At 31.4% G+C, this 11,802-nt stretch overlaps 1 protein-coding gene across 1 annotated transcript in view; it reads right to left on the reverse strand.

The window, feature by feature from the left end:
* Positions 1 to 11,802, reverse strand: part of LOC145293974 (uncharacterized) — a 73,902-nt gene that overhangs the window by 28,147 nt on the left and 33,953 nt on the right. The window lies entirely within an intron of this gene.

An 11,802-nucleotide genomic window follows, 5' to 3' on the forward strand; every position in this document is an offset into this window, starting at 1 on the left:
ACACACACACACACACACACACACACACACACACACACACATACATCATTCTATAATTTTTTTTTTACATAGGGATCACCGTTTATCAAGATTCGGAGGTCACTCCGGGATAAGGGTTGATAAGTATTGGATAGATGGTGAGACAAGATGATCAGTAATGGTGGAACTTGGGTTAGAATTAATTATTTAAGAGGACAGTTTAACAAGAACTTATTTACATTAGACTTGAAAATGTCCACGTTATAGTCAGCTGTGAAGCAGTCCCACGGTATCATAGTCCACAGTTCAAGGAATGAAAGTCTGCTCATGAAATTTTCATTTTGTTTTAGGCATAGAAATTGTTGACGATTTCTTAAAAGGATAACTATATATATATATATATATATATATATATATATATATATATATATATATTTCAATAAATAAAATGGACGTTTTTTGTCTATTAATTCTATTTTCGATCCTTTCTAACTTCCGAATAACTGTCTTCACTTCTGGCAGGAAATGACTTATGTAATCACCATATTTATTATAAGTTCTAGTACTTTCCAATCCTTTAGGATTCATCGTCAGAGATAAATTAATCTAACTGGTTTTGAACAAGAGAAGAGAAAAAAAATTATAAATTGTTCAAAACCAGATAGGTTAATTTATCCCAGACGATGAATTCTGAAGAATTGGAAAGTACTAGGACATGATAAATATGGTGATTACATTCAATTCACTAAATAGAGTTTCTTTTATGTTACATTGAGGATCACCGTTTATCAAGATTCGGAGGTCACTCCAGGATATGGCTTAAAAGTAGGTAGATGGTGAGACAAGATGGTCAGTAATGGCGGAACTTGGGTTAGGATTAATTATTTAAGAGGACAGTTTAATAAGAATTTATTTACATTAGATTTGAAAATGATTATGTTATAGTCAGCAAGGAAGCAGCCCCACGGTATTTTGTTCCACAGACAGAGAGTTCTAGGAAAGAAACACTGCCCATGGAATTTTCGTTTAGTTTTAGGCACAGATAGAGTGAGGGAAGTTATTGACAGTTGTAGCTATGTGATTATTTGTTGTGAACGCTTTACTTATAAAAGTTCAACTTTATCCATCAACTTAGTCTCGGTCTAGGGTGATATACTAGTTCCAATGTTTCTCTAACAATTCGATCTTTTTTTTTTTTTGTAGAACGATTTGTCTTTAGCCTCGAATGTTTTTCATATCACTTCTTCATTGGGGCCAATTAAGAAAGCATCCACCCTATGGTTTAATGCTAATCTATATATCTATAAAAGTGAGAATGTGTGTGTGTGTGTGTGTGTGTGTGTGTGTGTGTGTGAGGACTCTTCTCAACCTATATACTCAACGAATATTTTGATTTATAAACTTGAAATGTTGTATATAAGGCATTCGTATATGTAGAAAACATTTTAATCCGTTTTCATCCGGAAACAATGGCTATTAAAAGGCTAAAATTGAAAAATTGGTACGTAGGGGTGATCGGATTTTTATTTGTTTGTTAACTGTTTCAGGAATGCGCATGCGCGGCAGTGAAACATGACAGATTCTTTATGTTAATAAGTAGGTTGGAAAACAATTTGTAAATATTACGTCAAGTTGGTCTAATGATTAAGTACTTGGCTCACTACCTTTAAGTTTTGGTTTCGATCTCAGCTCGAGTATTTTTTTTTTTTACTTCCTAGAAATGAGCTGTTTAAAAAAAAAAACTAATACTCGCATGCACATGTTTCAGTTTTTGTTTGAATTAAAATATAATATGCGTATTTTACGACCGGGCAATGCCGGGCAGCTTGCTAGTTAAATAATATAGAAAATATATAGGTTATCTTTCCTTTGCTTGCGATACTAGCCGCAAAAGGAAGACAGGATACAAAGGAAGTACCAACTTTAGAAGAAGCATCAAAGAGGAGAGCATATGATAAGATATAATTAAGGGGCGTCTCGTTATCTTCATAAAAAAGACTGCCTTTAAACAGTACACAGATAAGTTCCCATACACATCACTCAATAAGTCCTGGACTCAACTACTAAAAGAACAACTTTTAGGCAAACTTTAACTTGTTCCATCATCATCATCATCGTCGTCGTCGTCGTCGTCGTCGTCATCGTTATCATCATCATCATCTAGTCACAGATCTTCTTGACGCTCTCACACGTGCCATCTCGCTCTGTTCGTCATCACACCAGGCAGGTCTTCATATATTCCTTGTACATCCTCTGCTTGATGTAGGTTCTGTGTGATCTTCTCACTGAACCACATCCCTGTTTTTAGCATACACAACACAACATCGTTCACGATTTCATCCTTCTCAACCCAGACAAGTCTTCACGAGTGAATTGTGAAAATTTTGTTAGCTCCTTGATGCAAGTTCTGGGCGATCTACCTAATGAACCACATCCCCGTTTTGACATCCATAAAAAATCACTGATGATTTCATCCTTTGCCCTCCAATAGTGACCATAAAATATCATTCTTATGTTTGATCACGGTTGGTATCTGAGGAAAGTGTCCGTAGAGTTGCTCCCTTGTGAGGTACTGTCTTATGAGTCCTCTGATAGTTGCTTGATTTAGGTTCTGTGTGGTCTCCCCAATGAATCCCATTCCTGTTTTGATATACACAAAAGAAAATCACTGACGATTCCATCTTGATCAGCCCTTCTGCAGTGACCAGCGAATCTTGTTATTTCTCTCTTTGATCATGACAGAAATCAGAGAAAGGTGTCCGTAGAGTTGCTTCTTTGCAGGGTGTTGCCTTATCAGATGTTAAGAGCATTCTAGTATTCACACCGTCAAGTTTATTCTTCAATCTTTTGGTAAAAGCCCACGTGCTACTTCTATAAACAAGAACTGATGTAACAATGACTTCAAAGAAGTCATGTTTCATTTTGATCAAAAGATTCAATTTCCAAATTATGTTCATCTTGTATAGCCCAGCCCAAGAAGTACTAAAAAAAACGCATTAATTTATTTTTATTTCTTTAATTATTGAACTAAAGCATCGTAGATGTTAAAAATTAAAAAGAAAATTCAATATGTATTATTTGTATTTATCGCACTACTGGTCTCATTTTGAATGTAATTTTCACAACGTTTCCATCGATGTAACCTCCGACCTTCTTCAAATGTAATCTTGTCGAACTCGGGAATTTGGACGGAATTTCGAAGAGAACCATTTATTTACTCCACGGGAGTAGCATACTCTTGTTTTGTCAGCCATGACTGGATAGAAGTCCTAAGTTATTCGCAATTGTATTTTTTACACACTGAGAATTGAACCTTCAACATTCAAGAGAATATCACTTTTATAATTAAGTTTTCCAAGTACCCGAACCACTACGCAACAGTTCCTTGCAGACAATTTCAGCACGAATTTTAGGATCCTTAAATCTATTTTTATTTCTAGTTGTAAATATCACTATTTATTACTAATTATTATTACTATATATATATATATATATATATATATATATATATATATATATATATATATATATATATATATATATATATTATTGTTTTTATTTATTACTTGTATATATTATCTATTATTTATAATCAACAATTTAATAATTGGTTGTCTCCCAGCATATGCGCTACTTCTTTGAGTCGTCTTACTTTCCACCGTTTTTCCCTGTCTATAATTTTTACTTCGTCCCATAATGTTAAAAGAGGGTAGGAGGTTACATCGACCGAACCGTTGTAAAAAGCACACTCAAGATGAGAACAGTAGTCCGATGAATTCAAATAATACGAATAACCAATCTTCATCTCAAAAATTTAGAATAAAAACAAGATAAAAAAAAAACAAAAAAAAACGTAAAGTCCGTGTTAATGAAATCGATATAACATGAAGAAAGATCAATTTCTGGAACTAACGATATTACCATTGAATTAAACATTGTTTATTTAATAGGTTCACCAAAAGTAATATAATTGCAAAGAAAAAAAAAATAATGTGATTTTAATGATAACATTTCTCGCGATAATTTCAAATAGGATATTATAATATTTTCCTTGTAAGCATGAACGTGCAATCATCAGCGTATGACATTCTTTTACAATCTGAAAAATAAAAATAAAATTACAGAATCTGAGATCCAGGATCACCAAGGAAAAAGTAATTTTAAAAAATTGTGATTATTTCTACTAACGGTTAATTTAGAGAAGTACGGATGTGAAACATTGTAAAAAAAATAAAAAAATAAAAATAAATAAATAAAAATAAAATGAAAAACAAAAAAATAAAACAGATAGGACCTGCACCCCACCCGTTGTATTCTATTTAATTATTAATAAATAATTGTTTTAGTTTATTTTTATAAATGAATAAATTGTAACAGTGTAATCAATGATTTTAATTTGCCTTTTTTTTCATACTTAAAGTGCACTTTTACATTCATCTAAAACGGAATTATTTGATTTACAACACGTTTAAGAATAAATCGAGTCATCATGTACAAAAAAAGTAAATAAATATCCTAATTAAATAAGCAGTTTCCTTTTTACTACAACAAAATAGAATTACCTAACTTAATGAATATTTTTATAGCGTTCAAAAATACAGAAATTAAGGTATAATAATATTTCAGTTTATTATAATAAAGTCATATTCTTGCCTGTTTGTTTATTTGTCCACAATTTGATTAATCTATCTATCTATATATCTATAAAAGTGAACGTGTCTGTCTGTGTGTGTGTGTGTGTGTGTGTGTGTGTACATTTTCCTACGCAATAACTCTGGTAATTTTTAGTCTACAGACTCGAAATTTGATATACAGAGTACTGAGATGTGGGAAAATCGATGTGATCGGTTTTCGGCCAGAAATTTGGCTGTTAAAAGGTCAAAGTTCAACGATTGACTTTTGAGTACTCTACCAACCTCCTCCGACAATTTTGGGTCCAAACACTTGAAATTTCAGATATAGGTTCCTTGGACATGGATCTAACTAAATAACTTGATTTGAGCGCAAAACAATAAATTTTAAGGGGTCATAATAGAGGTCAAAGTTAAAAAAATTGACCGTTTTCTTTGTATTTTCTGTTTTTTTTTTTTGCTCAACATACACTTCCAAACACCCGGGCAACGCCGGGCACCCATGCTAGTATATCTATAAAAGTGAACGTGTTTGTCTGTCTGTCTGTCTGTGTACATTTCCCTACGCAATAACGTTGTCAATTTTAAGTCTACAGACTCGAAATTTGATATACTGGGTACTGAGATTTGAGGAAATCTCAGTGATCGGTTTTCGGCCAGAAATTTGGCTGTTAAAAGGTCAAAATTCAACGATTTCACCTTTGAGAACTCTCCTAAACTCCTCTGACAATTTTGGGTATAAACACTTGAAAATTTAGATATAGATTCAGTGGACATGGATCTAACTTAATAACTTGATTTGAGCCCGAAACAATAAATGTTAAGGGGTCATAATAGGGGTCAAAGTTAAAAAAAAATTTGACCTCTGCGGTCTTTACCAAATTACTCAGACAATTTCTGGTCTAAACATTTGAAATTTTACATAAAGGGTATTCAGAGATAGGGCAAGCTTTTTAATCCGTTTGGGTCGAAAATTTTTAGTTACCAATATATAAATGTATGTATGTTTGCATGTCTGCCTAAAACTTCCGACAAAGGCGACGGATTTTACCAAGATTAGTATTGTTTTGAAGTTCAACCGTTCAGATCACAAATATCGAAAAATTGTCTAAAAACATTAATATCTTCACCTTCAACTGGACACTTTTCTACAGGGGGGGGGTCGCTTTATCGCCGATATTTTTAAAAGTCATCCTCTCCTTTCGAATGTCTGGCCCTAATTTAAACCTACGTCACTTCCGGTTTGGTGGTGGCCGTAACAGCAAAGACGTCAGGTTTTTTCCCCAGGCTTTTCCTCCTTCGCGGAACGGGTTCTAGCTTGCCTTTCTACTACCACTTTTTTTTTTTTTTTTTTGCTCAACATACACATCCAAACACCCGGACAACGCCGGATTGAAATACTAGTATGTACTAAAGGTATCCTATTTCACAAATAAATTTTAATACTAAAAACTGTCCCTTATATATTTTTTTATTCCTGCATGATTTCTATATATACTATTTATTCAAAGGCATCAACATTTAGGAAGTTAATTTATTTTATTGCGGACTAATATCCTCATCCTTTTTAGTTTTTGTTTCATGACGTTTCGGCCAACTATTCCTCTTGCCTTCGTCAGGTGGTAATCGCGACGGTATAGGAACTCCGAATCTCCTATCTGCATTCTCAGCAATTACTCCCTTCCATAGTTGTCGTCTAAACATGTTTTGGCCAAGTAAGCCTCTGAGCGGCTTTTGATAAGATTGAAACCGCTATCTTCAGACAATGCTCACCTGGAACCGTAGAGATTCAACGTCTCTATGCACTAGAGACATCGAATCTCTAATTACTTGGCCAAAACGTGGTGAGATGACAACAACTATGGATGGCAGTAATTGCTGAGGATGCAGTTAGGAGATTTGGAGTTCCTATCCCGTCTCGGTTACCACAGAGGAATAGTAGGCCAAAATGTTGTGAAATAACAACTAAAAAGATAAGGATAATAGTCCGCAATAAAATAATAGAATAAATAATACTTATCTCAATAATGAATTCCAATTAAATAATATATTCAAGAGGTTATCTCATTTGCATATTACATTTAAAGAAAATCTGTTTTTGCTCTAAATTTTTTAATGGAAATTAGTATTAGAATTGCATTGAGTATTCTATTTAGAAATATATAAAGTTAATTTATTTAATTTATTTTTTAATTTAATTTACATTCAATTTAATTTTTATTATTGGTATAGCCAACATCAGCTGCATTAAAAATGGAAACAAGTTTCATTTAACCTATGAGTTATTTCCCTTTAAGTTTTGAGATTTTATTTCCCTGTAATTTCATAGATGAAGTGGACTATGTTTATGCATCCTAAATCCAAAATCTGTTCAATTTTCAAGAAAATCGTAACAACTTAGGATATTTGGTTTATGTTAAATAGTATGTAACTACCACCGCCCTGCTAATTAGATTTTTACCTGGCAACGCCAAATATGTACTGCTAGTTTCTCTATAAATTTGAAAATGAAATCAGATTTTTGACATTTTGGACTTTCACAGAAAGTTTGTGTTGCCCTTTCGTTTATTTTAATTGTGCAATGGCCAATTCTTGTTATTAAACTTTTTTTTGTGTTTTTTTTTCCGGGATAATTAAACAATTTATTTTGTAAAAACAAGATGTTTACTTTTTTTTTTTTTCAATTCAATATTTTAAGACTTAAAAAAACTTTTTTTACTCACATTCACCCCGAACAAGGCATATCGCCACTTGGATGTAAGGGGCTACCATCTGGGACCAGACATACGAAAGATTTACAAGATGTAAGTTTACATTATATTTAAACTTCTGCATATCAATACAGTTATAGATGGCGGTAGCAGAAAGGGAATTCCAAAATTTTGTAGTTAGAGTAGAAAGTTTTCTGACATTTACAGACCTCAACAGTGAAGGCGTGTGATTTTGTTGCTAAGCGGGTTTGTCGGAGACATGTATGTTGAGGGGGCACAAGTGCAACAAGTTCATCAGAGCACATTCCATTAAATTACTTGTAAAACATGCACAGATATGCAATATTGTGGTGATGGGACAGGGTTTGGAGCTTAGTTGACAAAGTATATTATAGACTATTTTTCGGACACTACTGATTGGCTTTGGAATAGTTCCAGAAAACTAATATTTATCTTTCAATTTTTTTTTTTTTTTTTTTTTTTTGCAATTACTTTCAAATTTAGCTGAATTTCAGAGTTTTTGGAGCTGCAGTGAAAACATTTTTTATTATAACTTTCCTTTCACCTGTAAAAATTACATTTTTTTCATCTTAGAGATTAAAACTTAACCTTTCAAACACAATAAAAAAAAAAAAGGAACCGGAAACTTATAAAAAATTTATGATAAGCCAACTTTCCAAACAATGGGCCCTGCCAATTTACACCATTAAATCGCACGTATCTAATTAGTAGTGTAAAGATGTGAACGCTCATCAAATGGCTCCTCAGGTTATGGATATAAAGGTCAGTCGTGAATACACAAGACAGGCAGTGCTGAGCAAAATCACAGATTGCTTTCCGGCAAGGCATAGCAGCTGAAAGCTACCTTGCTAGAGTTATGACGAAGCCATAGGAAACAGCTTGGTTGATGTGTTCTCTCAGCAGATGAACTCGCTAGTTTAAGTCAATGATGGAACACTCTAGTTAACAGTCTAGTTAACAGCTGCGTTGTCTATAGGAGTGCTATGGAAGTACATAATATGACAAGCTTCATTAAATAACTGTAATATGTAAACTATAATCTGGTTAAGCCTAAATTTTGACATGTGCCATTTGGAGGTTAGTAATTAATAAAACATGCCAGGTGCATTCAATAAGTTTCCAGACTTTTTTTTTGTATACGCATTTAAAATTGTCGTAGACTCTTGAAAATTCAGTATATTATAGCTATACATCTTATGAGATGACTGGCCAATTTTTATGATTTCAGGTTCAAATGAACAGTTACAGCAGGAATTGGAATAGACCCTACTAAGGCCTAATTGTCACAGCTGGTGAGTTGCAAAAATTCAATCTGGACGTGAGGATATTTTAGAAGAACGATATGCAATAAAATTCTGTTTTAAAATTAGAAAAATGCCACAGAAACGTATAGATTGCCTCAGACTGCTTTTGGACGATTCTTGCATGAATCGAGCATCAGTTTTTGAGTGGCATAAGAGATTCAAAGAAGGTAGAGAGTCTGTGAGAGTTGATGAGAGGTGCGGGAGGAATAAAGAAATCCAAGCAGAGTTGATTAATCAAATAAAGAATTTCATCGATAAGGACAGTCGTGTGTCTATGAAGACAATAAATACACAGTTTGATGTCAGTGTGGGAACTGTACACAAAGTTATTTGCAACTAAGGATGCAGAAGATTTGCGTGAATTTATCCCAAAGGTGCCCCATCCTTATCATAGATTATTTGATCAAGATAGGCATCAAGACAGTTCCTCTCTATAGTTCAGATTTTGCTCTCTGTGGGTTTTGACTATTCCCTAAGCTAAAGGAAGACCTTAGAGGCTGTCGTTATGAGACAAGTGAGATGAAAGAGGCTGTGACAAGGGTCATTGACGCGCTTACACAAGAGAACTTTCATGGAACCTTCCAGAAATTGTTGAAACGGTACAAGCGTATTGCAGCCAGAGGAGATTACTTCAAAGGGGGACTAGAGTTTCATGTGTGTACTATCAATAAAAGTTTCATGTGTGTACTATCAATAAAAGTTTCATGTGTGTACTATCAATAAAAGTTTCATGTGTGTACTATCAATAAAAGGGCCCATACGAAAAAAGTCCGTAAACTTATTGAAGGCATCTCATATAGGCATTTTTTATAAGTGTCACAATCTACCTGTCAGGCCTGTTCCAAGTGAAACAGTATATATTAGTGGCCTGGCAAGGCCATAGGGGAAACAACCGAAGCAGCAAAACTGAAGCTGGCCTGCAGGATACTATATACGCAAATGTAAGCAAATGTGGGCATATCTTATTGGTTTGAAAATATAGGTTCTTTTTTTACCAATTATCATAAAATTTTAACCATAGAATTACAATATTCAAAAAGCCTGCAAATTATCATATATTTTCGTCCCATAGAACCAAAAATATATGCCTTTCAATATTTAATTTGGCTACTAGTATGTATGTATGTATGTATGTATATATATATATATATATATATATATATATATATATATATATATATATATTTATATTCATATATATATATATATATTTATATTCATATATATATATTTATATTCATATATATTTATATAAATATTTATATTTATATATATTTATATATATATTTATATTTATATACATATTTATATTTATATATATTTATATTTATATATATTTATATATATATTTATATTTATATACATATTTATATTTATATACATATTTATATTTATATATATTTATATATATTTATATTTATATATATTTATATATATTTATATTTATATATATTTATATATATATATTTATATTTATATATATATTTATATTTATATATATATATATATTTATATATATTTATATTTATATATATTTATATTTAAATATATTTATATTTAAATATATTTATATATATATTTATATATATATATATTTATATATATATATATTTATATATATATATTTATATATATATATTTGTATATATAAATATATTTATATATATATATTTATATATATATTTATATATATAAATATATTTATATATATTTATATATATATTTGTGTATATTTCGGCAGCATTTTCTCATTTAGACAAATATTATTGAATAGCACGAAATTATTCTGTTTTACAATTTTCCTTTTTATCTTCTTCAATCTCCGAATAGTTCTTTTTGCGTTCTTCTCGAAATTGTATATGTTGAATCCATAATCGCGAGCGCTTTCGACAGAAGTACTTCTATCATCGTCAGGCATATTGTAGAAATAAATGTAGAAATTGTTTTTTAATTTATTTATATATACATTTTTTCCTAGTCACGTGGTAATTTGTTACAAGTTAGGTGGGCGGACTTTTTTTTTTTTTTTTTTACATATATTAAACACATTTATATATACAAACAAATTTGATTATTCGAAAAGGGGATAAAACCAATATGTATGTATTACTTAATAAAACTGAATATTTTTGTAAACTCCAATCAATTTTGGATGATCCCAGCAAATTTAAGAAAGTTGAAAAAAGTTCTGTTAATGATCTTAAAATTCAAGTTAATAAACTTATCACAGCGAATTATGCTGTAATAGATGATTTAAAAGTCCCCCTAATAATTGGAGATTATAAAACTTGATATTTATATGTCAACACTAATTTCCCACTTCGTCCCATAATTTCACAGGTGACAACACCAATATATAACTTAACTAAATAAAATCAACGAACTCATCACACCGTATTTACCTTGTAAATACAGTGTAAAATCTACGGAAGAACTTATGCAGATTTTACAAATAACTAAAATCGACAATAAAATCACCGCCTCTCTAGATGTTGAAAATTTATTTACAAATATACCAATGAATGAAACCATTGAAATTATCATAGAGAACATACATAACAATCCGACTCTTTCTCCACTTAAAATGAGTTCAGTAATCCTAAAAAAATTATTAGTAATGTGTACAACCAAAGTCCCATTTTTTAATCATCTGGGAAATATATACACACAGGTGGATGGCGTGGCAATGGGTTCTGTATTGAGACCAACATTTAGTAATTTTATATGGCTGATCTAGAAAACAAGGTATTTAATTTAACAGAGAAACCTTCTATTTACGTTCGATATGTGGACGATATACTAATTCTTGTCAATAACACAGAGGAAATCGAATATTTAAAGGGTATCTTTCAGAATAATTCAGTTCTTAACTTTACATATGAACTAAGTACTAATAATAAAATCTCGTTCTTAGACGTTCTCATTGGCTCTAGTAGTGATGAATTTATCACCTCCTTTTTTTAAAGACCTGCATCCGTTAATTCTTGTATTTAAAATTTTAAAAGTGAATGTACATTCCGTTATAAAACGAATATAATAAGAAATCTTATACATCGTGCAAAGGTGATTTCCTCCAGCAAAAGAATATTATAATATTTTAATGGTCTTTACTTGAAATAATTTCAGCGAACCGAAATTAAAACGAAATTGAGGCGA

The sequence above is a fragment of the Euprymna scolopes genome, chromosome 15, assembly GCF_053919585.1.
Source record: "Euprymna scolopes isolate OS-2025 chromosome 15, ASM5391958v1, whole genome shotgun sequence".
Lineage (NCBI taxonomy): Eukaryota > Metazoa > Mollusca > Cephalopoda > Sepiida > Sepiolidae > Euprymna > Euprymna scolopes.